The 26,075-nt window shown below is 43.5% G+C and overlaps 2 long non-coding RNA genes across 2 annotated transcripts; one reads left to right on the forward strand and one right to left on the reverse strand.

Moving 5' to 3' along the window:
• The first annotated feature begins 4,013 nt into the window (after positions 1–4,013).
• LOC138784694 (uncharacterized) lies at positions 4,014–19,225 on the forward strand. Its single transcript, XR_011361908.1, has 3 exons — positions 4,014–4,331; positions 17,415–17,543; positions 18,202–19,225. It is a non-coding gene; the product is annotated as an uncharacterized lncRNA (long non-coding RNA).
• Positions 4,836–10,744, reverse strand: LOC138784695 (uncharacterized). Its single transcript, XR_011361909.1, has 2 exons — positions 10,668–10,744; positions 4,836–5,169 (listed from the first exon to the last, which is right to left on the reverse strand). It is a non-coding gene; the product is annotated as an uncharacterized lncRNA (long non-coding RNA).
• Positions 19,226–26,075: the final 6,850 nt, after the last annotated feature.

Below are 26,075 nucleotides of genomic sequence, written 5' to 3' on the forward strand. Positions count from 1 at the left end.
TCGATCCCAATAAAGTCTATGGGAACAAGTATTCGATTAGTGAAAAACATCTATTTGACCATTTGGATGGTAAAACCGGAAGCTGGGAGGATTTGAACGCTTATCGAATATTTGTCGAATATTCGTGGGATATTCATACGAATATCGAATATTTGAATATCTCACTATTCGATCGAATATCTATTCGATCGAACAGTATTCGCTCATCATTACTTTTTATACTTACATAAATCCGCCATAAATCCTAATACAACAACAGGGGGCGGCCCTGATCTAGACCCTTTTCTGTTAGCTGAGTCATACATGCAGTATTGTAGTCAAGCACATGAGTGGACTGAATTACTGACTATTACTAGCTGTAAACCAATATGATTATTCCATATTATACACGTATATTATATGGAATATGTTTTTTTTGTCAGTCACACTGACAGACTACTAGTCCTGAAAAGGACTATTGGGTGTTTGTTTGTTTTTTAAACTAATCGCCAGTACTTAGCCAAGCACACTATAACCCTATGGTTCAGGAAATCTATCTGGATCTGATAAGAAATCAGGATAAATTTTCCTGAAGTATGCAGGCCCTATTCCACGGAATGATGATCGTCTGTATTCAGCTGCTATCGGCCATTGCCGATAATTGTCCCGTGGAATAGAAGGCAACAAGCTGATCATTGCAGTCGTTTGTTTTTCAACATGTTGAAAAACAAGCGACTGTGATAGCAGCGATCTGCTGCCGTCGCTCCATGGAATAGGAGCAGCGGCAGCAGACCGCCGCTGTCCTCTATGGGCCGCCCGGACAATCTAGCGATCACCCCGACAGCCCCCCGCAGCTCCCTGCGGCCCCTCCCACACTTACCCGCTCGCTGCTGCCGCCACGTGGAATGGCGGTGGCAGCGAGCGGGAAACGAGTGCTTATAACACTTTTACCCTTTGGTCTATGGGAATGTGTGAGGTGCATTTTTTGCTCCATGATGTGTACTTTCTGTCGGTAACTTGATTGCATATATGCAACTTTTTGATCGCTTGGCACTTTGGCGGATTTTTGCGCTTCCGCCATTTACCGTGCAAGATCAGGAATGTACTAATTTATTAGTTTGGGCGGTAACACACGAGGCAAAACCAAATATGTTTATTTATTTTTATTTATAAAATAGGAAAAGGGGTGTAAATTTTTATTAGGGGAGGGTTTTTTAATTAATGAAAAAACTTTTTTTTTTTACACTGTAAAAAAATCGGTGTTCTGTTGGACTGGTTAGCTGCAGACCAATTCAGCAGAATACCGAGCTAGGATCAGCATCATTCCAATGCTGAGGCCCGACCGGGTAAGTTAAACGGATGTCCCCTCCGTGATCGCATCGTGGGTGAGCAATCTACCCACTAGACTACCATGGAAAGGGATAAAAAGCAGTTTAGATGCAGCTGCCAGCCATGACAGCTGCGTCTAAACGGCTCATTAGCGGGCGCTGCGATCGGACCGCACACATTAACAGCCGTGCTCCCAGGTTATTAATAACACCCAGGATGGTGGGGGTTCATAGCAGGGTCCCTGCGGGCCCCGCTCTGAACTCCCCTACCCGAGTACCTGACTGCCTTTTGCCAAAAGACCCCACAAAGTGTCAGGTCTGTTAGTATGAGTCCCAGGTTTGAACAACTGGGTATAGCTAGCCCCTCAAGGTTTCCCGAGTAGGTTAAACAGGTTCCAATGGAGTACTTTAGCTTGTGCTCTTTCCTCCACTGCAGTCTAATTTCTGTTTCTGGATAGAGTTGACAAGATCTGAGTTGGTTATCTCTGCCATAGACAAGGTGTATCGCAGGTGACAGTTACCCCATCTTTGCGTTTAGGACTGCATACTTGTTACTTGTAGCCTGTCAAAAAATCTGAAATCTTTGTTCTTGACAATGGCTCTGGCCCTCAGGCCAGGCCAGGCCAGGCCAGGCCTGGGTATAGACTTTAGCAGGAACTCTTGATCTGATCTGTCTCTCTCCACCATCGACTAGGAACTGAACTGAATCAAACCCTCCCCACCAGGAAATAAATGTCCTAAATAGGGGTGACTGGGACTAACCTCCTGATGGTGGGGAAAATGCTAGAAAGAGTGAGGTGTGAGAGACTGATAGGTGAGAAGGCGTGAAGGTATTGATTGGACAACACATAACACAGTACAATAGAAACAATTAACCCTTCATACCTTATACCTTAAAAACCTTTATACCTTAAACTGTGCAGTTATGATAGGGTGTGACACCTGACAGAGATACCTTTTGACAGGTGGAATACAGGACTTAGTGGCACACCTGTACTGGGACACTACAACAGGAATATTACCCACTACACAGACTTTGTATACATTACTAGGTGCTGGAGAGCCATGGGTTGGAAACTGCAAAGTATAGTGCAATGATGAAATTATTGAGAAATTAGAAATGTATTCTCACCTTGGACTTTTATGGCTTGTTCTTAGGATATATCATAAATGTCTGAAAATACAGATCCCAGCTTTGGACACTCCCCTTATGGACAAGGAAGGGTGGGTCTGCTGAGCTGTTTCCTTAAAATGAACCTTGCAACCCCCTGCAACCCTTGCCCCTCATGGTAAATCAAGACTCTATGCCCTGGGCCCGCTCTCTTTCTCTAAAGCAATGACCTCTAGGCAGGATCATCATCTTTGGCACCGATGGAATCCAGCACATGCATTGTTATACCCTAATGAAGCCTGGCTTCTTTGCTCTAGGCTACCTTGGCATTGACCATTTTTCAATTTGTACTGTTGCATCTTATATAATGTATTTCATGGATTTGATACATAATGTCTCCCTGCCCCATCATCCCTTCATCAGCATACACCCCTAGTTCCCCTGCTACCTCATCCCTTCACCAGCATACTCCCCCAGGCCCCCTGGCCCCTCATCCCTTCACCAGCATACACCCTCAGCCCCCCTGCTCCCATCCCTTCATCAGCAACCATCACCCCTCCCCCGTGCATACTCCACCAACTTTCTGAAGGGTCACCAGTTAGCAGGACTTGTCACCAGTGATAAGCAGAAGCTTGGTGCCACAGATTGCTGTAGGGTGGTTGCACAGGAGCGTGGCACCGCTATGCAAATCAGAAGAGAGCGGCGGGTTTATGTGGAGCACGCATGGGACGGGAGGTGCAGCGGAGTACGTGGGGCAGGCCATGCCTAGAAGGACTGCCAGACCCTGGCTACTGTAACTGTTGCACAGCCGGGGTTGTGCTGAAGTCCTTAACAGCTTCTCTGTGTGTGGATGCACGTCAGTGAGCATGGCTACATGTGTGACTGCTGACACGTGTGTCATAGGTTCGCTATCACGGACCTAGGGAAGGAAAGTATTGCGCCCTCCACAAACCCACCACCACCACCTGGCTCCAAGCATTGTGGTTAACTCGCTATGATGCCCTTAGCATTGTAGTTAACCCCCATGATGTCCCTAGCAGTGTAATTAACTCCCTTGATGCCCCTAGCAGTATAATGAACCCCCCATGATGCCTCTAGAAGGGTAGTTAACCGCCATGACGTCCATAGTAGTGTAGTTAACCCACATTAAGCCTATAGCAGTGTAGTTAACCGCCCTGAATTTTGCACCCATAGCCATCCACATGCTACACCACTGGGCCCTACTTTATACATAGCGTTAAAATGGGACCACAAATATAGTACTTTACTTGGGGTAAAGAGAAGAGCAGAAGGTATAAGACCAGCTTTCTGCACACATTCCTCAATGGACTGCGCTATTTACCAGCATTCCATCAGCCTGTGAGGGACTGTTACTGAGCAGTGAGGTTATTTAAAAGCAGTGTCAGAGCTGTGTTTATCTTCATGACGTGTAGCAGGCTGTAGAATTGCTTCAGTTGTTTGTGCTTCTTTGTGCTAGATTGGCAGCAGGTGATTGAAACACTACAAGTGAAAAGGTTGGGTACAGAGGAGCTTCTATGTCTTTGCTAAAGGATTTCTTAGACATAATATGGCTGTCAAGCAACTCTGAAAAGAATTAGAAATAAACAATAAATAATATAGGCAAATATTACACACTGGACAAATACAGTAAATAAATCATGTGTGTTACACAGTATTAATAAAGTGGAGATAATTTATACATCACAAATTGTCTCAAACAGGAAACAGTCAAAAAATGAAGCCCTGTGTATCCCAGGCCATCTGAGCGCTCAGAGAGAGAAGACAGTCATGTGACTGATGGACACATTTATCCATGACTCTCTGTACTGGCTGGAATTCCTGTGTTTAGTCTGTTTTTTTCAACCAGCACAAGTCAGAAAATCTGCCTTCAGGAGACTGAACCTGGATTTCTGGTAAGTTCAGCTTTGTTTTATAGCATGATAACAACCCAAAAAATAATGAATGTAAATTGCAATCTTGTTTTATATTACATCTACTGTTGATTTAGATTTTGAAAATTATAACAACAGTGACACTTTAAACTCTCACTTTCCCACGACTACATAACACCAATAAAATACATATATGTTATTTGCTAAAATTATTTCTTACAGAAAATTATAGGACAATGGGGAGATTTATCAAACATGGTGTAAAGTGAAACTGGCTCAGTTGCCCCTAGCAACCAATCAGATTCCAGATTTCATTTTCCATAGAATCTGTGAGGAATGAAAGGTGGAATCTGATTGGTTGCTAGGGGCAATGGAGACAGTTTCACTTTTCACCATGTTTGATAACTCTCCCCCAATATTTCCATTAACATCCTCATTGAATCCATTGAGGTATCTGCCATTCCTCTAGAATTTGGTTATCTTTACAATTAAACTTTATTTTCATAAAACAAACAAATCAACATGTATTAGGAAGATGCTTTTATTCTAGTGTGCAATACAAATGTGATGTTTGCTAAGAAGCTAGAGAGACTGAGAGTTGTAGTTATTAAACATCTGGAAATTGTTAGGTTCAAAGATCTATATTGTTACAATTACCTGGAAATATAAGCATAATGAACCATTATTTATACTGCTGTGCAATATTTTACAGAGGTATAAACTGCTATATTCTGAAAACCAATAATTAAGTGTTAGTGTCCGTATTTGGAATGCTTCTCTCCTGTGTCGCTGCTTTGTCCAACTTTTTTGTCTGATTCTCTCCTATGTTCTAATTCATGTTGAATAGATCTATTGGGACCTAAATGACACAAAACAAAAAGTAAACATGCCATTACAGACAAAACAAACGGAACAGCTGGATTCTGTTTGTAAGCCTAATTTTTTCTCTACTTCTGCAAAGTAATTTGACCTGCCAGGGTCACATTAAATGCTTGATGTTATTGTGAGTATAAGTAGGTTTATATTAGTTTTTGTTTCAATGTCTTCCATTCAGTATGAATGTTTTGACACAATCAGTGATGATGGCATCGGCATGAAAATTGTGAACAGAACGTGAAGTGGAGGAGAGCAAAAGTAGTTGTTCAGAGTAATTTATAAACAATGGAGGCTCCACTTCTCTTCAGTAAATGGAGCTAAGTCCTTAGCAGTATATTTTCCTTGTTCATCCTGAGAAGTAGCTTTGTTCAGTTTAGTATTGAGTAGATCACAAAGTACTAATGAAACACAAAAACTTGAACTTAGTGGTCTCACTGCATTCCAACAAAGAGGCTCATCTAGATGATGTAAAGAAGGGGACAGTATATTATAAATTATGATTGTGACCTACCATTGCACCTCACACCTGTTGCATGCTGAAAAACCTTGTTTTCCAAAGAAAGTGGTGTCACACAGTAGGTGACATGTGCTGAGACAGTTACAATGTTTAGCTTAGTAATTACAAGCTGCAGAGACATGTGGAAGTGTATCTCAGAAGAGATCACAACGACCAAAGGAAAACCCGTTGCTGCAGAGAAAGTGTTAGAGCTTTGGGATTAGGGTTAAATTCATAAACTGTCAGCATGTATGCAGGGTAAATCTCTTGATGTACTCTAGACACTAATGTGCCTATTATTTTACTGGACAAATATGCACTGTCATTACCAATAAATAATGTTAAATCAGCAGCGGAGGTGAAATACTACTTCTTTGCAATTTACTCCATTTATTTTATTTTCTGTTTTCTATATAAAATACAATGCTATAAAATCACCACTAGGTACAGTATCTCCCTTACTGGAAAGCTGCAGTTGAGGTTCCATCACTAAGGACATTTGGTCTTTAGTAACAGCAGGAAGGGATGTCAGTTGTCCCTCTGCTTTGTATAGATTGTCCCAGTGAAAACGAATGCTGTTTGGCCAGCAACCACACATGCCCCTGTACATGCCCCTGTGCTGAGTAAACTAATCGATCTAATGGACCGCCCAACAGCTCAGAGTGAAAATTCAGAATCATGAACAGCACAATGGGGCACTAAGTAGACACCTGGGGCTGCTAAATTACAAACTAAAACTGACTGCATACAAGACAAGCATTAACTTTATATTATTTTATATTTTATACAGTATGTTAAAACAGGTATACTTTAATCCAAAAGAATGTTAGTTTAGTATACAGTTGGTCAGGATTAGTTCCAATATTGCAGTGCCAACTGTACTTAAAAAACATAGTCAACTCAATTTAACTGAATACAAGAGAAACTTTTTTATGGCAGTATATTGCACACCTATGCGGCTGTTTGGGGATTCAGTAGTATATTTTTCTGTCCACAATCGGACAAATTGAAAATTGTTAAGTAATGATTAATAAAATATTTTGTCTTCATTCACACCTTGTGCACAATTCCTATCCTTTCTCTGCAGCTTATTGGCATCTCTTCTACCCTCACATATAAAGAGACAATATTTGAAGGGACTGAGTCATCAAAAACTGATCTGTTGTTTAAATTAAATTTTTATGCTTAATATATTTATTTTAAATGTTTTCATTTTCTTTTTATCCAGAAATCTTGCAGTTTTCATTTTTACCACTAAGGTTCTAACCAAGCTGAGACTTCCTGTTTAATGTGTAATGATAAGAAGTCATATGTACAGCATTACAGTGAAAAGTGACACCAGTAGATAGAGAGAGCAGTAAATGATGTTCTCTGTTCAACCTCCCCTTTACTGTGGAATGACTTATACAAAGGTCACAGAGCATGCCGAGAAATCACTCCCATTTATGTCAAAAGGACACTTCCTCTCTATGTCCTCTCAAGCTATGTCCATAGAACTTAAAATAGAACACATCTTAAAATGCTGTTAAATACAGCTCAGGCAAGATGGCAGCCTCTCTAATAACGAAAAAAATAAAAAAGTATTTAAAATTAGAAAATTGATTAGAAAAAAAAATTTCAGTATGTGGCTCATGAAAAAAAAATCTAGATGATGCATTATATTTAGCTCAGGAGCATGCTGTAATATAACATTAATTTTAACAGTGCTATGATAACAGTGACAGATGGGGTATTCTGCTCAAATTAAACATTTAAAATGTTGTTGCCTTGGCAGAGAACATAACAAAACCTATTCTTACCTTTCTGGGCTCCCCCAGTGTCCTCCTACGTCATAGTGGGGTCCCCAGATGAATGATCTCACCTCAACTGACTCATCTAGGCAGTGACAGCCCACTCAGCCAATCACTGGCCACCGCCCTGTCCCATCTCAGTCAGTAATTGGCTGATCAGACTATCACTGCTGAGACAAGTCCTTTTTGGAAGTGGAGCTGAGATCGTTCTGCAGGGAACCCTAAGATGACATAGGAGGACACCGGAAGAACATGAGTAGGTAAGAATAGGCTGTTTATTATGTTCTCCACGAGGGCAGCAACATATTAAAATTTTAATTTCAGCGGAATACCTCAAATGAGTCTGCTATCATGTGAAAAAAAAGGGTAGTTCAGGGGTGAGGTATAATAGTCAGGAAGCAAACAGCCAGTTTTTGGTGGCAGGAAAAATGGGAAACACCAGACCAGAAATATACCACCATACTGTGACTGGATAACACTACCATACCAAACCTGACTAATACCATCATACTGTGACTGGATACCACCGCCATAACAGACCTGACCAATAGCACCATACCCTCCACCCCCCTGGAAAAGACACCAGATTTACTGGCAAGTGTGAAGAGGAGATGGCAGACTAAAAAAATAAAAACAAAAAAGTTGTTCCCTTCCCCTTGCCCCCTGGTGCTGCCCCCTCCAAGGTGCTGCCCTAGGCACTGGACCACGGGTGCCTAGTTGTAAATACGGGCCAGCGTGTATCATAACAGTGTGTGTTTTTGTGTGTACTAGGTGTGTGTATGTGTGTATCATAAGTGCGTGTATTTGTGTGTAGTAAAGTTGTGTATGTATGTTCAGCAGAGCTGTGTATGTGTTGGTATATAAAATAAAGTAGTGTTTCCTGACCTGTATTAAAGCCACAAGTCTCTACCAAACCATAGATCTAATCATCCAAACTGAAAGCATTATAGGGATGTATTATAGGGATTTATGGTGCTCTCAGTTTGAGTCATTATACCTACAGTAGGGCCACGACCTTAGGTCATAATAAAGACTTAGGGCCCTATTCCACAGTAACGATAATCGGCCGGATCGGCCCCATTTGGCTCGATTCGGCCGATTATCGTTCGGTGAAATAGAGAGAACGATCAGCCGATGATCGTGTCATCGGCTGATCATTCATTTAGGGCCAGACCTAAAATCATCGTTCCCCCACCGTGCATCGCTACGGTTGAATAGTGGTGCGCGGCAGCGACCGACGATTACAAGCAGCAGCATCATCATACATTACCTGTCAGGTCTTCTCCGCGCTGTATTTATCCCCAGGTCCGGCGCGCTCTATCTTCAGAATGGCCGGTCAGCTGACGGAGCTCTCAGCCAATCACAGGCCGGGACCGCCGCGGCCTGTGATTGGCTGAGTTTGGCCTGTCAGCTGACCTGCCATTCTGAAGATAGAGCGCGAGAGACCCGGGGATGAAGACAGCGCCGAGAAGACCTGACAGGTAATGTATGATGCTGCAAGGGCTGCAAGGACATCGGTAACAATGTCCTTGCAGCCCTCGCTCAACAATCATCGGGCCGTGGAATAGGCCCAGTAAACATTGTTGATCGGGCCCTCCTCGGCCCGTGGAATAGGACCCTTAGATATGCACTCATTATGGTTGTGTGAAACCAGCCTTACTAACCTGTATGTAAATCATGCCACATTACACTAACAGCATCTGACTTAAACTCCTTTCCAACCCTAGACAACTAAAGTCAGTGACATTGACCATTCTGTTGTCTTAGCCCACCAAGGAAGTCTTCAAATAGTATAAAAATCTTGTTTTGACTTGTCTAAGGCAGAGGTGTGTCTTATAGTTCAAAAATAGAATATACTGTATATAATAATTTCATATTATGTCTATACCATGTAACTAGTATGTTATTTACCAACTTCAAAATGCTAGTTATTTAAGTCTAAAAGAGATGAATAATGTCATCCTTGGTTTAATGATTCACACATTAAACATCGTGGCTTCAAATGCTCTCAACAGTGAATGCTTTTAGAATGAAAACTAAGATACACCACATTGTATTGTACTCATAGAACCAGTAGGTGGCAGCATGATTTGAAAAACTATAGTCACAGGAGTTATTATGTCTTGAGTAGGTTTTTCCAAGATAAATATGTATGTGTATATATATATATATATATATATATATATATATATATATATGTATGTACACCGTATGTATTTCTGTATATATGGTCTAAAAATGTTTTTGCTTGTCTATACATTAGATATAGCTGAATACAGTATGCGGTATTGTACATCAATGTCGTGATTTAGGGGCAGAAAGTTTCCTTCCCAACTGTCCCGCACATTCAGGAATAACATATAAATGAATACATGTATCACCCACTGACCGCCTACCAAGCTGGCTAGATGGATATCATAAAAACATTTAGAATATACCTTTGTGTTTTTTTTTTATTTAAAATTGCTGTTATGCAGGCTGTGAATAGGGCCAAGGAGGCAGGGCCCTAAGGCCCTATAACATGTCCTAATATTTAGGAGCAAGCGTTCCCGCTTACTGTCTGTGCTATTACATGCACAGACATCAAGCAGGGAGGAGAGCGGGGAGCTGCAGGAGAGGATGATCTGTAGATTGTCAGGGTGACCCACAGAAGATAGTGTCTGTCTATTGCCGCCACTCCTATTACACGCTGTCATTGCCATTCTTTTTTAACATGTTTAAAGACAATGATCAGCCGACATCTTGCATGTCGACTGATCGTTGCCTTTGAACATGAGCTATTAAACCAATTATTGTAGTAGAAGAATTCCGGCACTCACAGGTAGATTATGCTTCTTTTATTAAAGTGATTAAAGCAGGTACATGGAAGAGGACGCATTTCGGCCTATAGCCTTCATCAGCTGATGAAGGCTATAGGCCGAAACGCATCCTCTACCATGTACCTTCTTTAATCACTTTAATAAAAGAAGCATAATCTACCTGTGAGTGCCGGAATTCTTCTACTACATTGTTTGGGATTTCCTCCTACCACGAGCACCACTACTGGCCAGTGTGCCATCTTCTACCTCTACACATTAAACCAATTATTGGCCGGAACTGGAGTCATCATACACCAGTTTGTTAAAATTTCCATTAAAGGGGTTGGCCACTTTATAGTAAAATAGTTCAGTTTACAGTATTAGTAACTGTACTCACTGTACATACTGACAGCAGCTCCCTGCGTATCCCATAGAGCTAAAATCTGACTCCCCTCCTCCAGGCTGTACTGCCCTGCTCTGTCCATAAAATGGCTGACATGGAGAAGCATGTGACCATGCCCCGCCCCCTGTGTCCTCCATAGACATATACAGACTCAGTGGTGGACACAGGGGGCAGGGCCTGGTCACATGCTTCTTCATGTCAGCAATCTTATGGACAAAAACACCACAGAGCAGGGCAGTACAGCTTTGAGGAGGGGAGTCTGATTTTAGCTGTATGAAGTACACAGGGAGCTGCTGTCAGTATATTCAGTGAGTTCAGTTACTTATTCTGCACACTAAATGTTTAATTTTTTTCAGATTGAGATGTGCACTTGTTATGTCATTGTACTGATAAGCCTTCCGTGAAGAAGATAAGTACATGGCTCACCTGGATTATGTGTACAGGGTGACCAAGGTCATTAATGGAAAAGGTGGAATAGAGTACTAAGACAGTATCAAGCTAGTTTTGGAAAAAAAAATATGTCTGATCTGAGATCAATGTGTAAATATTTTATGACCTTTTATTACCTAGGCCTGTAATCATGACAAGGAGGCGTTTTTTATGTCTAGAGAAAAGTGGTTTCCCCATAATCACAGATGGGGACTGTCTTACTGTGATGAAACCACCGTTTTCTCCTGTTGCTTACATTGGTTATTTCAGGATCGATATAACCTGACAGAGTGTCATTCAGATATATTTGAAATATTTTGGTCGATAATGTTTGTTATGTTTATACAAATCACCAATATACACTTATTACGGAAAATGCTTATAAAGTGTTTTTTTTCCTGCAGTTTCTTCTGCATCAAGGCTTCACTTCCTGGATAAAATGATGATGTCACAACCCGACTCCCAGAGCTGTGCGGGCTGTGGCTGCTGGAGAGGATGATAGCAGAGGGACACTGAGGAGACAGGGCACTGGAGGGACACTAAGCATCCCCCTGCCATCATCCTCTCCACAGCTCTGGGAGTCCGCTTGTGACATCACCATTTTATCCAGGAAGTGAAGCCTTGATGCAATAGTAAGTGCAGGGAAAAAATCATTTTATGAACATTTCCCATAATAAGGGGGAGATTTATCAAACATGGTGTAAAGTAGAACTGGCCCAGTTGCCCCTAGCAACCAATCAGATTCCACCTTTCATTTTCCAAAGTATCTTTGAGGAATAAAACGTGGAATCTGATTGGTTGCTAAGGGCAACTAAGCCCGTTCTACTTTACACCAGTTTGATAAATTTTCCCCTAAGTGTATATTGGTGATTTGGTTAATAAAAATTTTCACCTGACTTCTCCTTTAATACCTCTGACACATGTAGCAATGAAGTATTCACCATGGTTATAGCAATATGATACATGAACTGAGGTGCAGTTAAGTTTATTTTTCAATGATAAGAAAAACTACATTTTGGCTTGACAAACACAATTTTTTTCTCATTTATTTAATGTTCCCAGCACATATGTAAAATGTAAAGTAACACACTAAGGGTAAATTCACACAGGACGACTCGCAGCGGAAATCTCGCTGCGAGTTTTACAGCGAGATGCGCTACGAGGTAAGGTCCTGGCAGGTCCCTGTGTATACATACTCGCAGCGGTCTGAAAGACTGCTGCGAGTATGTAATTCACCCGCCCCCTTAACCCCTTAATCGACTCTGTATACCGCTGTCTATATACATTACCTGTCTTCTTGCTGCAAGGGGTCCTTGCTTCCTGCTCTCCCGCCCAGCCAATCAGTGGCTGCAGCTGGGCAACACACTGATTGGCTGGGTTGCAAAGCACGAATCCGGAACACCGTGCAGCAAGGAGACAGGTAATGTATACAGACAGCGATATACAGAGCCGATTAAGGGTTTAAGGGGGCGGGTGAATTTACAGGGACCTGCAGGGACCTTACCTCGTAGCGGATCTCGCTGGACAACTCGTAGCGGATCTCGCTACAAAACTCGCAGCGAGATTTCCACTGCCAGTCGTCCTGTGTGAACGTACCCTAAGGTAGGACCCAGTTTATATTTTTCTTCTACTGCCCCAAATGGTTATAAGAGGGACGAACTGTGCATTGTCTCTTGCAGAAGGCAAATGCATTTTATAAATAGTTGCCTGCCACTTTGGAAGCTGGGCATCTAAGAAATTGCTTAGTGTTGCCTTTGTTTATTTTGGCTTTTTGCTTGTATGTGTGAATGTGCATGGTGTATGTAGTGCCATAATATTGGTTGTGTTTTGTCGCAGGATGCTGGGTGGCGGGCTATAATCCCTGGCAGTGCCATCTTGTTAATTTGCTGTTGCTGGCAACAGGAAGAATGATTTTCTGGGCTGTTAGCCACAAAGGTAGGTTTAGGTAATGAATAGGCTTTGAAAGAGGCGATTGCTAAAGGGAGGAATTGGATAGTGACGCTGCTGAGATGCACTGTGAGTTGAGTAGGAGGAACATAAGGAATTGTTAAAAGGCTGAGATTTGACAACAGTTAGTAAGAGTGCACATAAGGCATATGTAAAGGAGGAGTAGGCCTGAAGCCTGTACAGCTTTATCCAATCTAAGGGAATGTGCACACTAAGGATATCTCCGCCCGTGACATAGACTCCACTCTATGGTCAGACAGAATCTACTGTCTACTCGAAGAATAAATGTATATGGAGTCTATGGCACGGGTGGAGATGTGCGTGGCCGTGAGCAGGGGTGAGCTGTGAAATCCGCGGCGGGTGATCCACCAGGGTTCCTTAGTTAGCCCAATTCCTTATGCAGAAATGGTAGAGGGGCTATTTGCTTCTTTTGCACTAGAAGACTAGAGGCTAAGGAATGGCTTGCCCACAGGGTGTGGTAGTGGTCTGTCATGTGGTGAGTTTGGTCCTATAGATTAGAGTCTGAGGAATTGAGACTGCCCTCTCGACAGGTTAGAGGAGGTTAAAAGGGTGCAGTTGCATCTGGGCTCAGGAGCCTGAGGGGGCCCATAAAGTCTCTCTTGCCTATATGAGAAAACCAGTATTATAAATCAAGCATTTTAGTAGTGGTAGACCTGTGACAGATTTTACGTTGGGGCCCACCGCCTCTGCCTCCTAATAAATTAGCAAGAGGAGATCTTAAGGCATGTCTTTATAGAGGCTTAATGGTGTCAGTGCAAGAATAACGCATACAGTGTAGTTTATTACTGGAAGATTGCATCGAGAATGCATTGTCCTTAAAAGCAGGGTATGAGGAGAAAGAGACTGTAGCCAGATCTCGGAAAAAGAAGGACATATACGAAGTATCACAGGTTTGGGAGAACTCATATAAAGGAAACAAAGGCCTAAAATAGACTCTATAATGTTGTTTTTTTTTCTATAAATATATTTCCAGACACATTCAAGCAATAGTGGCACTTGAATATCAGCTTTAAAGAGCTTGTCAGGGCAGAGGACTTCTTTTGATATATGCCTAGGAAGAGGGTGATTGAAAATAATAAACTACACTTATGTCCCTGGATCCCACGTCACTGCTGCTAAAAAGTAGGTAATTGAACGTTAAGTGGCCAACCGCTTTAAGTGATTTTAAAGAGGTGTTGGCTTCCCTCAGTAAGCCAGTTGGTACCTCCATTATCCAGTCACAGGATGTTGATGTGTTGCCATGGCATCCAGGTGCCTAACAATGCCTCCAGGTCTGCTCTGAATGACAGCCTATTAGGTCCACCCTGAGGCAGGATCTAATAGGCTGTCTATCAGCCTGATGCCCTGCTGTACAGAGCACCCTGAAAATAGTAGTGTTTAATAATGGGGCAAATTATCAGATTTGTTGCCCATAGCAACCAATCCCGTAATTCAAAAGCATGAACGCTCTGCTGTAATTGGTTGCTATATATAATGTAATTGGTTACAATATACTATACTAACCATATAGATCAATGGTAAGTGGTGGAATAAATATGCTTATATACAAACTGTAGCCGCATATACCCATCTTTACTTGCCCATCTTTACTTCAGCATAAGTGAAAATTGTTTGATCTGCACCCACACCCCCACAATTCCCACTGGAATGATCTGCTAAGACCATTACAAAGATGTATCTCCGGAAAATACAAACACTTAAAAAAATTATAATACAACTTTGTAGTAGTATGTGGATTATAAATATTTTCTATCATTTCAAGCAGTGACAAACATTAGCAAGGTTATCAAGGTTTTTTTAAGCATTTATTCTTTCAAAAGATTATTTGTTCATGATTATTTTTTCTGTGAATTTATTTTTATAGTGTCATTGAGAATTGGCCCTGTGTGTTGCATTTTAGAAAGTACTTATAAAGCAGAAAACTATAGAGATTTACAAATGTCAGCACTCACAACACTGCTCCAATAACAACTTAGTTTAGTACAATAAAACATATGCCTAAATATGACAAGTTGATCACAGGCTGGCTCTGGCTTTGTAGAGGAAGTCATGTCTTACCATCTGTTAGAATTATGTGCGAGCGTTAACAAGCAGGCTGGAAAGGGATATCCAGGCTTTACCGAGCCTTCAGATTTTAACAGGCTTTGACTCCTCAGCAAAATATTTTAGAGTAAACAATTGCAAAATGTATAGAGAAAACAGAAACATATTATTGTGGAGTTAAGCAGCCTATTAGACACAGAGTAAGCATGTATAATCGTATTCTTTAGGGGTCAGCACCTTCCCCAGCATGGTATTATCTGTTAACAGTAGCACACTGGCACAAAACAAGAAACTTACGCTGACCCTAACTAGAGCTCTGTATTGTAGAATGACCTGCACAATGTATATCTACTACATGTATATTATTGATTATTAGTTTTATTACTATAACTTAATTATAAACTTTACATATAGTGCAAACAGTGTGGCTTTAAAAAAAATACAATACTTTACCACCATCAATTAATATTGGATAAATTCATTTTTAAGACAAGATCACAAGTTACTAAAAAAAAAAAAAAAAAAATGGTAAAAATATGAAAATGTTATATAGTCAGAATTTTAATTAGACATTACAGTAGTACCTCGGCTTAAGAGTAACTTGGATTGAGAGTGTTTTGCAAGAACAGTTTGCAGTTTTTCAAAATTGTAACTTGGTTTAAGAGCACTGCTTTGGTTTAATAGCTCCCTGTACTGGGTGGGAGGGGGAGGGGCATGGTCTGCATAGCGGGGTCTACAGCTCTTTACTCTGACCCAAGAAGTCTCCCTCACCTTCCAAATCATGGCAGATCCACTTCAGGCTGTAGCTTGCTGCTTTACTCTGCCCACATGTGTCCTGCTCATACCTTCATGCTTCCTGCAGTCTCTGTCAGCCCTTGTGTTTCCTATCCTCTCCATTCCTGCTATAATGTGCCTGCACTCACACTCAGCTATACACACTGCTGCTATAATATGCCTACACTTACACACAGCCACTCACACTGCTGTATAGAAAAGTTTCTGTCAATGTCCTCCTGCACAGCTCTGCGATTCTGATTTCCTGATTGGTCCATGCTAAATCCCCTTCCCATTGCTGTCATGTGACAACACAGACCTCTGACAGCAGCCCTGCTTCTCTAGTCTAGCCTGTGGTACCACACTACTGTGTTATGGGGATCTGCAATTCCAAACTGTATCTACAAACTGCGGCTGTTTTTCAGGTTTATGCCCTTACTACAAATTATACTCCACATGCTGATTGCTATACTGTACAGTAACTTATAATATGACACATCCAGCTTTCTAAATGTTTACCTGTTATTCGGAATAAAAAAAAAAATCATTATTTTTGGGGTGTGAAAACAATTGCCTGTATTTCAATGATTCCTTATAGGAAAATTTGGTTTGGTTTAAGAGTGATTTGGATATCTTTTATTTTATTTGACTGTGTGTTTAAATTGAAAATTGTTTAAATTGCTATATTACCATTAGCATTTTTGGTCTATTGGGTTAATTAAGGCATCATTTTTTGCACCATGATCTGTTCTTTTTATTGGTAGCTTGCTTGTGCATATGCACCCTTTTTATCCCTTTTTTTTTTTTTTTTAATTTTTCAGAATGTTTTAAAAAATCTGCAATTTTGAACTTTGGCAGGGTTTATTTGCAGTTTACCATACGAGATCAGGAATCTGATAATTTTATAGTTTGGATGACTCCGCACATGGCAATAGCAAATATGTTTATTTTATTTTTTGGGGGGGAAATCAGAATGATTTAAATTATTAATGTGGGAAGGGTTTTTTTTTTAATTATTAATAAAACTTCTTTATTTTTTTACAATAATTTGTAGTCCCTCTAAGGGACTTTTAAGAGCAATCCAGCTGGCAACTCACCATGTAATCAGAGGGGATCACCCATCTGTTAAGCAGGTGGCCTATACAGTTTCCCCAAAAGTAAAGGCTGACATAAAGAAGGAGATAAAGGTAATGTTAGCGCTGGGAGTTATCCTATAGTGCTTCTCAATTCCAGTCCTCAGGCCTCACCAACAGGTCATGTTTTGAGTATTTCCTTAGTATCTCACTGGTGATATAATTATATAGTGCATTAGGTATTCTCACAGGTGTTCTTTGTAAGGGATATCCTCAAGACATGACCTGTTGATGAGGCCTGAGGACTGGAATTGAGAAGCACTGCTATAGTGCGTGGGCATCACCTATTATGCTTGTGCCCAAAAAATATAAGAAAACATGCTTTTTCGTGGATTACAGAAGTCTCTATTACAGGTTTTTATGCTTATTCAATGCACTTGTCTTCCTTTGGCAGTAACAGCCTTCTTGGCCAATCACGGACTAAAGTGGGACAGCACCACTGCTGAGACAAGTCCGTAGCAGGCACACCATTCAGTGGGGGACCCAAAGAGGTGACAGTATGACCCCTGGAGAGCATGGTCAGGTAATATTGTGTTTTTTTTTCTTTGCAAGAGCAGCAATATATCAAAAACCATAAATGGCCAGAGTACTCCTCATTAAATCAATCATCAATTACTTCTTCCTCTACTGTGATTGACCGTCTGTTCTCCAGGGTGGTAAAAGTATTACAAGTTCCTGACACAACAGCATCAATACAATGCTCACACCTACATTTCCTGAATTACATTTTTGGATTTATGTTTTTGTGGATGGTCCCTAATGTGGTGGGCACCTTGGTTACCTGTGTGCAAGGGCTTGTAATGTTCTACCTGGCTAGCACTTCTAGCATCTGGAGGTGATTATCATCTAGAGCCATGGCATTAGCACACTGGGGCACTAAAACATGGCAAGGTGACCAGCCTTCAATGAGTGGGTAGTATCATCCTCTCTCTACCTTGCATGATTATTGCACATGTCCGGGGTTCCGCATGTTCACAATAATCTTAATGAAATTTTAAACTGAAAAATATAAAGCCCCTTTCTATTGAGTTTCTATATTTCATGGAAGGAATTGCACAGCAGTCTACTCTATTTTTTGGCAAACGGGAAAGCTGAGGGAATGGAAAATAGTCATAGGCAACCCCACTGAAATCAATGGTTATCTTAACAGAATTGTTTAATTTTGTTTTTTAACCCCCTAGGAAGAAATAGAAAGACTAAATTTGCAACACAGATGTGAAGCCTTGAGCACTATAACATCCTGGATTACATGAAGCTTCTGTCCTTTGAACAATATAGTAAATTGTTGGAAAAAAAGCAAATCAGAGTACTTGATATGTTGAAATTGAATGCACATCTAGGAATGTTAGATAATGATCCATATAAAATGCTGACATTTAATACAAGTTTCAGGACATACTGTGAAAAGTAAAATATCTGAGCTACGCCAGTGCATCCGACCGCCACCGCAGTTGAACGCACCATGTCTAATTCTTCAGTATGCTTTAAACTGGTAATATTTTGGTCATGGATAACAATGGATTCATGTAACACTCTTGACTTTAAGAAATTTCATGCATGGTTTTATTTTCTGTTCTCAGAGAAAGCACTACATTTCCCTTTCACAATAACCCTTTGTGTGTTTACTAAATGGGTTACCTATCAAAGTGTGTTCATTCTGACAAGACTGTGGAAGCCACCACAAATGACATAGCACAAAGAAAACACTTGTGTGACACAAGATCTAGTTAAATTCGGGCCACTCAGAAATAACTTTCAATTATGGAGGATTATAGGAAATCCCTTTATGGAGCAAGTTCTAGAGACATCACAAATTGTTAATTGTCCCTTGTGTTAACACTTCATATAGTGTGACATTTGCATTACATTGATGTATTTATCAATGCTAGTTATTAGTAACTGATACAACAATTATCTGATGCTGGAATTTCAGCCTTTTTTAAAGTTCCTGCATTTTACAAGCCCCCAACATTCTGCTTTGCTTTAAATCCACTAGGCTGCAGCTAAAGGCTGTGCTGCCCATGACTGAGTGACAGCTCTACAATGTTATCCTGAAGTTCAGCATGAAAAATAATACAATTAGAGACAAGCGAAGTAGCTGAAAATTCATTTCACAAGGTTAGCAAACAAAGCAAATCAACAGCACGATTTGCAGCAAATCTAGCTTTGCCATATTCATTTCACTCATCTCTTAATTCAACTGTTTGGCCAAAGTGATATTTCCATCTTCATAAGTATAGCTAAAATATCAAGAAATTAAAAGTTAAGAAATGTTGCAATTAGTTCCTAAATCATTTTTTTTGCTCTTTGTCCCTGCTAGGATGTATCTGATGTGTTTACAGCTCGTTGTCTAGGTTCCCGACTACCATTCTGTCTTATCAGGCTGATGACCCATCCCTGGTCAGATCTCAGAAGCATATCAAGTGCATAGGCTCCAGGGCCGTATTTGCCACTAGGCACCTGTGGTCCGGTGCCTAGGACGGTGCCCCGCAGGGGGTGGCACCCGCAGGGAACAAAATTTTTTTTTATTACAAAAAAAAAAATTTCTCCCCTGCTGCCCGTAGGCACCGGACCACGGGTGCCTAGTCCGCCCCCCCTCGGGGGGTGTGGGGGGGGGTGGTGTTCGAGGGATGTGCAGCTTGGGGTGAGCTTCCGGTGGGCACACACTGCCCCTATTACAGGCCTGAAGCTCACAGCTGTAGCCCCGCAGTCCTTCTCTCCGCTCGGCAGTGACGCACCTGACGTCATCGCGCTGAACAGGAGAGAAGTTCGTGCACCGCGGGGCTGCAGCTGTGAGCTTCCGGCCTGTGATAGAGGCAGTGTGTGCCCGCCAGAAGCTCACCGAACCCGGACTACCTCACCTGCCTCTGCTCCCCGGCCGCTGTCTCTTCCCCCAGCATCCCCCCAGCCTCTCCCCCAGCATCCCCCAGTCTCTCCCCCAGCATCCCCCCAGCCTCTCCCCCAGCATGCCCCCAGCCTCTCCCCCAGCACCCCCCCAGCCTCTCCCTCTGCAACCCCCCAGTCTCTCCTCCTACACCCCCCTGCCTCTCCTCCCATTTTTATTAAAAAAGTCCGCCCGCCCCAGTGTGTGCCCGCCGGAAGCTCACCGAACCTGGACTATCTCACCTGCCTCTGCTCCCCAGCCGCTGCCTCTTCCCCCAGTATCCCCCCAGCCTCTCCCCCAGCATCCCCCCAGCCTCTCCCCCAGCCTCTCCCCCAGCATCCCCCCAGCCTCTCCCCCATTATCCCCCCAGCCTCTCCCCCAGCATCCTACCAGCCTCTCCCCCAGCATCCCCCAGTCTCTCCCCCAGCATCCCCCCAGCCTCTCCCCCAGTATCCCCCCAGCCTCTCCCCCAGCACCCTTCCAGCCTCTCCCTCTGCACCCCCCAGTCTCTCCTCCTACACCCCCCTGCCTCTCCTCCTGCACCCCCAGCCTCTCCCCCAGCACCCCCCAGCCTCTCCCCTAGCAACCCCCCAGCTTCTCCCTCTGCACCCCCAAGTCTCTCCCCCCTGCCTCTCCTCCTGCACCCCCAGCCTCTCCCCTTCACCCCCAGCCTCTCCCCCTTGCCTCTCCTCCTGCACCCCCCCAGCCTCTCCCCCTGCACCCCCAGCAGCCCCCAGCCTCTCCCCCAGCAGCCCCCCAGCCTCTCGCCTAGCACCCCCCAACCTCTCCCTCTGTACCCCTCCAGCCTCTCCCTCCTGCCTCTCCTCCTGCACCCCCCAGCCTCTCCCCTGCACCCCCAGCCTCTCCCCTTGCACCCCCAGCCTCTCCTCTTGCACCCCCCAGCCTCTCCCCCAGAACCCCCCCAGCCTCTCCCCCAGCCTCTCCCCCAGCACCCCCCCCAGCCTCTCCCCCAGCACCCCCCCAGTCTCTCCTCCTACACCCCCCAGCCTCTCCTCCTGCACCCCCAGCACCCCCCCCCCCCCCGGCGTCTCCCCTAGCACCCCCAGCCTCTCCCCCAGCACCCCTCCAGCCTCTCCCCTAGCAACCCCCCAACAACATCTTCCCCTTTCCCCTATTAGTGCTGTTCTGGGGTCACTTCCCTGCACTGAGCCCCCACAGATCTGTGTATTCTGATCTCCCACAAAGCATCCAGTGTATAATGCACCTAGGACCCAACTACAACAGCTGCAGGCACTACAACTCCCAGCATGTACTGACAGTTTGCAGCCCTCAGCATATGCTGGGAGTTGTAGTACAGTGTAGACAGATGTATTGCTGGACCTTCAGTGCTGATGGTTGTCACTCACAGATTGCAGCCACCAGGAGCCTCTGCACACAGTGATTTATTATAGGGTTGTCCTCTCATAGACTACAACTCCCAGCATAACCTGAGAGCTGTATAAATAGAGGGGGTTCTGAGAGTTTTAGTTCGACTGAAAAAGGGATTTGTCACAGATACAGATGAATCCAGTAAAGGACGGGGTCAACGTGTCGTGTCTCACTGGTTCTATACTGGTGGCCCCAAGGATCATTTCCTCTGGTGGGCCCCAGGTACCCAAGTCCGACACTGGACAGAAGCGGTCTCCGAACTAAGACGTCCCTGGGCTCCTTCTTTCCTCCATCACGGCTGTTTGAGAATTGCGGGCATCAAGCACAGCGGCACACAAGTGCCAGGGTATATATCATGCATGTAACCAGCCAGTGCCGGGGGGGGGGGCGCCTCAGCATGCAAAGTGCCTAGGGCAGCATGAACTCTAAATACAGGCCTGATAGGCTCTTATCTCTGCACTGCAGAAGCTGTCTGGTGATGAGGTAGCTGAGCCAAGCACAGAATAGCAGAGCAGTTCAAAGTCCGGCACAGTAGAGGTGGATACATCAAGTGCTTGTTGCATGTCGAGTTTGTACAAAACCAGCTCTGCTGTGCAAGAGTTTGACTTAATTTACTGTCCAAGCTCTTGCACAGCAGAGCTGGATATGCACAAACTAAACATTCACTTGACATATCTAACTCTGGTGTGCAGGACTCTGAGCTGTAAATCATATTATGCAACAAAGAAAAAATGCAGTAAAGTCAGCTCACCTCTTAAATGTAAGGAGGTACGGTGCATTCAGAGAGGTTGCACGGATTCCACGGTGGCTTAGCCATTGGTTCACAAACACTTATCTTTTTTAACATGAAGATTTAATAAAGAATTTTTGATTTAAAATTTTATTTGAAGTGCTGGAATCATCACTGTTTCTGCTGAAATCATATTATGGACAGCAGAGATGGATTTGTCAGTTGCATAATGCATGGAAAAGTTTGGACAGATACAGCTCTGCTGAGTTTGAGCTTTATTGCAAAGCATTTGTAGTGTCCCAGTACAGGTGGTTCACCAAGGTTTCGCCGCCTTTGTAAGCCTTTGTAAAGTATCTCTCTCCGGTGTTACACCAAGAACTAGGAGCTGCTATTTCTATTCCAGCTACTAGGTGTCTCACTTTTCTCCCCCTGTGCACAGCTGCAGTATGTAAAGCTTTAGCTTAAAGTGACACTGTCACACCCTTTTTGCATTATGACTTCTCTACACAGGTGTAAAGGGTAAATTTTGCAGTTTTCATACCTATTTTATATCATACGTCATGGTGCTTGTTCCAGTAAAAAGTGATCTTTTATCATCTGCGGATTGTGCGTTCTGTCTATCCTTCTGCCTGTCCTCTATAGACTTCCGAAAGCCTGAACCAATTGACACCAATTTGTGTCAACATGCAGGCTACAGAAGAGAAACTGAGGAAGAACATATTAATAAAGACCCATGGGAAGCTACTAGAGATGAGTGAACCAGTTCGGCCGGTATGGGATCCGGTTTGGATTTTTCCAAAAATCCGAGTCCGATCGGATTCGGATTTTTGGAAATCAATTCCGATTTTTTTTCCTTGCTTTCTAAAATGGCAGCCGCCATTCTAGAAAGCAGGAAGTGTTCCGGGCGGGAAAAGTGCTTTACCATGATGCCCGGAACACATCCAATCAGCAGGGAGCTTGAACTAGCCCACCCCCTGTGTGACGTCGGTATTGCTTTAAGAGGAGTGGTCACATGACCGCACCACGCAGTGTGTAGAGAGAGAGAGAGAGAGAGAGAGAGGAAGCATACGGTTAGCGGTGCACAGAGCTTGTCATTGACAAAAAGCTGCTGGTGCTGCTGCTGCTGTTGTGTACTACAGACTACTGAGAAGATATTGTAGGAAAGGAGAGGAAAGATTAGGAAAGCGGAGAGGAGAAACATCTAGTGATTGAGAGAGAAATATAGAGAGTGCGAAAGATAGATAGATTAGGCATAGGACAGCAAAGGATGCACAGAACAAAAACGTGCTGTACAGATATACAAGTCCTATACTTCTGATAGTGTATATATCACATCCGTCTTATCCTGAGAGACAAAAATACCTGGTGCAGGTGTATAGCAGAATATCTTTAAAAAAGTGCTATATATATATATATATATATATATATATATATATATATATATAGACAATTTCTATACTTGGACCCTTCTGATGTATATCACATCCGTCTTATCCTAAGAGACAAAAATACCTGGTACAGGTGTATAGCAGAATATCTTTAAAAAAGTGCTATATATATATATATATATATATATATATATATATATATATATATATAGACAATTTCTATACTTGGACCCTTCTGATGTATATCACATCCGTCTTATCCTAAGAGACAAAAATACCTGGTGCAAGTGTATAGCAGAATATCTTTAAAAAAGGGCTATATATATATATAGACAGTTTCTATACTTGAAACCCTTCTGATAGTGTGTATATCACATCCGTCTTATCCTGAGAGACTAAAATACCTGGTTCAGGTGTATAGCATTGTATCTTAAAAAAAGTGCTATATACCCAATTTCTATACTTGGACCCTTCTGATAGTGTGTATAACACATCTGTCTTATCCTGAGTGACAAAAATACCTGGTGCAAGTGTATAGCAGAATATCTTTAAAAAAGGGCTATATATATAGACAGTTTCTATACTTGAAACCCTTCTGATAGTGTGTATATCACATCCGTCTTATCCTGAGAGACTAAAATACCTGGTTCAGGTGTATAGCATTGTATCTTAAAAAAAGTGCTATATACCCAATTTCTATACTTGGACCCTTCTGATAGTGTGTATAACACATCTGTCTTATCCTGAGTGACAAAAATACCTGGTGCAGGTGTATAGCAGAATATCTTTAAAAAAGGGCAGGGAAGAGGAGGTAGCGCAGGAAGAGGGTCCAGTGGCAGGCCTGAGCTTCCTTTGTCACACTAGGCTCGTGTCCACACGTCTAAGTCCTGAAGTGGCCGGCTCACACTTCGACGTCCAAAAGGATGAGTAGTGAGACAGCCAGTCAGGTATCTGTGGGTACCTCGGATACGACCCTGACTTGGCATGGGCACGCAGCAATTCCCCCACATCCTCCATCTGAAATCCACAACAACATCCCGCTAACTTTTGACCCGCCGCCTGCAAGGGAACTGTTGGCGTCTATGAGCAACCAACTGCTGTTTGATGATGATAAGCATGTGGGGGAAGAGATGGGGACAATCAAGTGCAGGGCATAGCTGTGTCGGAGGCGATATCAGAGCAGGCCCATGTTAGGCTTGGCAGGAGAGCAGTAGGAAGTAGACGAGAGAGGGCTGGGCAGGAGCCTGCTGAGGATGATAGCATCATTCTGGAACAGGATGATGCTACATCGGATGTTACATAGGATCCACGGCAGGATTTGGCTTATTCGACGGATTCGTCAACCTGGAATCCGGAGTGTACCAATGTGGTCATCTGTCGCCTGTGCGACAGGCGCATTAAAAGAGGCAAGAGTTGCCATCCTGGCACCAGTGCCATGGCTGCCCATATGAAGGGCCACCATCTTTCCGCCTGGGAGAAACAGGGTTATAGTGGGCCCAGGCAGAGGCCCAGGCAGAGCCGCGGTCAACAGCAGCAGGAAGCAGCAGTAGTCAGGGGGGCCTTTGACAGAGTCAGACCTCCTCTGTGGAATGGAGTGTGGATTCACTCCCTTCTTCGGCTGGTGGCCCCTGTGTTGCTAGCAGTAGGCAGCCTGGCATCATGGGAGTCCCCAGCAATCCCGCAGCAGTCAAGCTGAACGCCCACCTGGCCAAGTTGCTGGTGCTCCAGGCTCTGCCGTTTAAAGTTGTCGACTCAGCACCTTTCCGTGAACTGATGTCGTGTGCGGAGCCATGATGGAAGGTGCCGAGTCGACACTTCTTTTCCAACACATCTATCCCAGCCATGTATAGCTATGTTCGCGAAAAGGTTTAGTGACCAGACATGTACATTTAACCACAGACATCTGGAGCTGTAATTACGGGCAAGGGCAGTATATGTCCAATACTGCTCAGTGGGTAAATGTAGTATGGACGGCGGACCCCCAGCAACTTGGCCAGGGAAGGGCGATGACACCCCCTCATTGTCACAGCAGGGTTCCTGTGTTGAGGTCCTCCTCCACCTCCTCCAGTAGGTCCAAAACCTCCTCAACCGCCAGTGTTCCTCCCTTGTACCACTTGGGTGTAGCATGGAGGTGTCACGCTGTGCTACATCTAGCCTGCCTGGGTGAAAGGAGACACACAGGGGAAGAGCTGCACCACCTGCTCGAGACGGAAATCCTCTCGTGGCTGACTCCACCCCATCTTAAAATTGGGATGGTGGTGAGTGACAATGGGAGCAACATTCTCTCCGCGCTGCATTGAGGAAGTATGAGCCACGCCCTGTGTATGGCACATGTTTTAAACCTAATAGTTACACACTTTCTAAAGCCTTCAACCCATTTACAGACTGTGCTGTCAATGGCTCGAAAGCTGTGTAACCATTTCAGCCATTCACTGGCATCCATGTTGACTACTGGTGTGCCTGCCCTTGTTGGTTACTGCTGGTTGGTTACTGCTGGGCCTTAACTGACATTCAGGTTGACTACTGGTGTGCCTGCCCTTGCCTGCTTGTTGGCTACGGCTGGGCCTTAACTGGCATCCAGGTTGATTACTGGTGTGCCTGCCCTTGCCTCCATGTTGGCTAATGCTGGGCCTTAACTGGCATCCAGGTTGACTACTGGTGTGC

Source organism: Dendropsophus ebraccatus, chromosome 2 (assembly GCF_027789765.1).
Source record: "Dendropsophus ebraccatus isolate aDenEbr1 chromosome 2, aDenEbr1.pat, whole genome shotgun sequence".
NCBI lineage: Eukaryota > Metazoa > Chordata > Amphibia > Anura > Hylidae > Dendropsophus > Dendropsophus ebraccatus.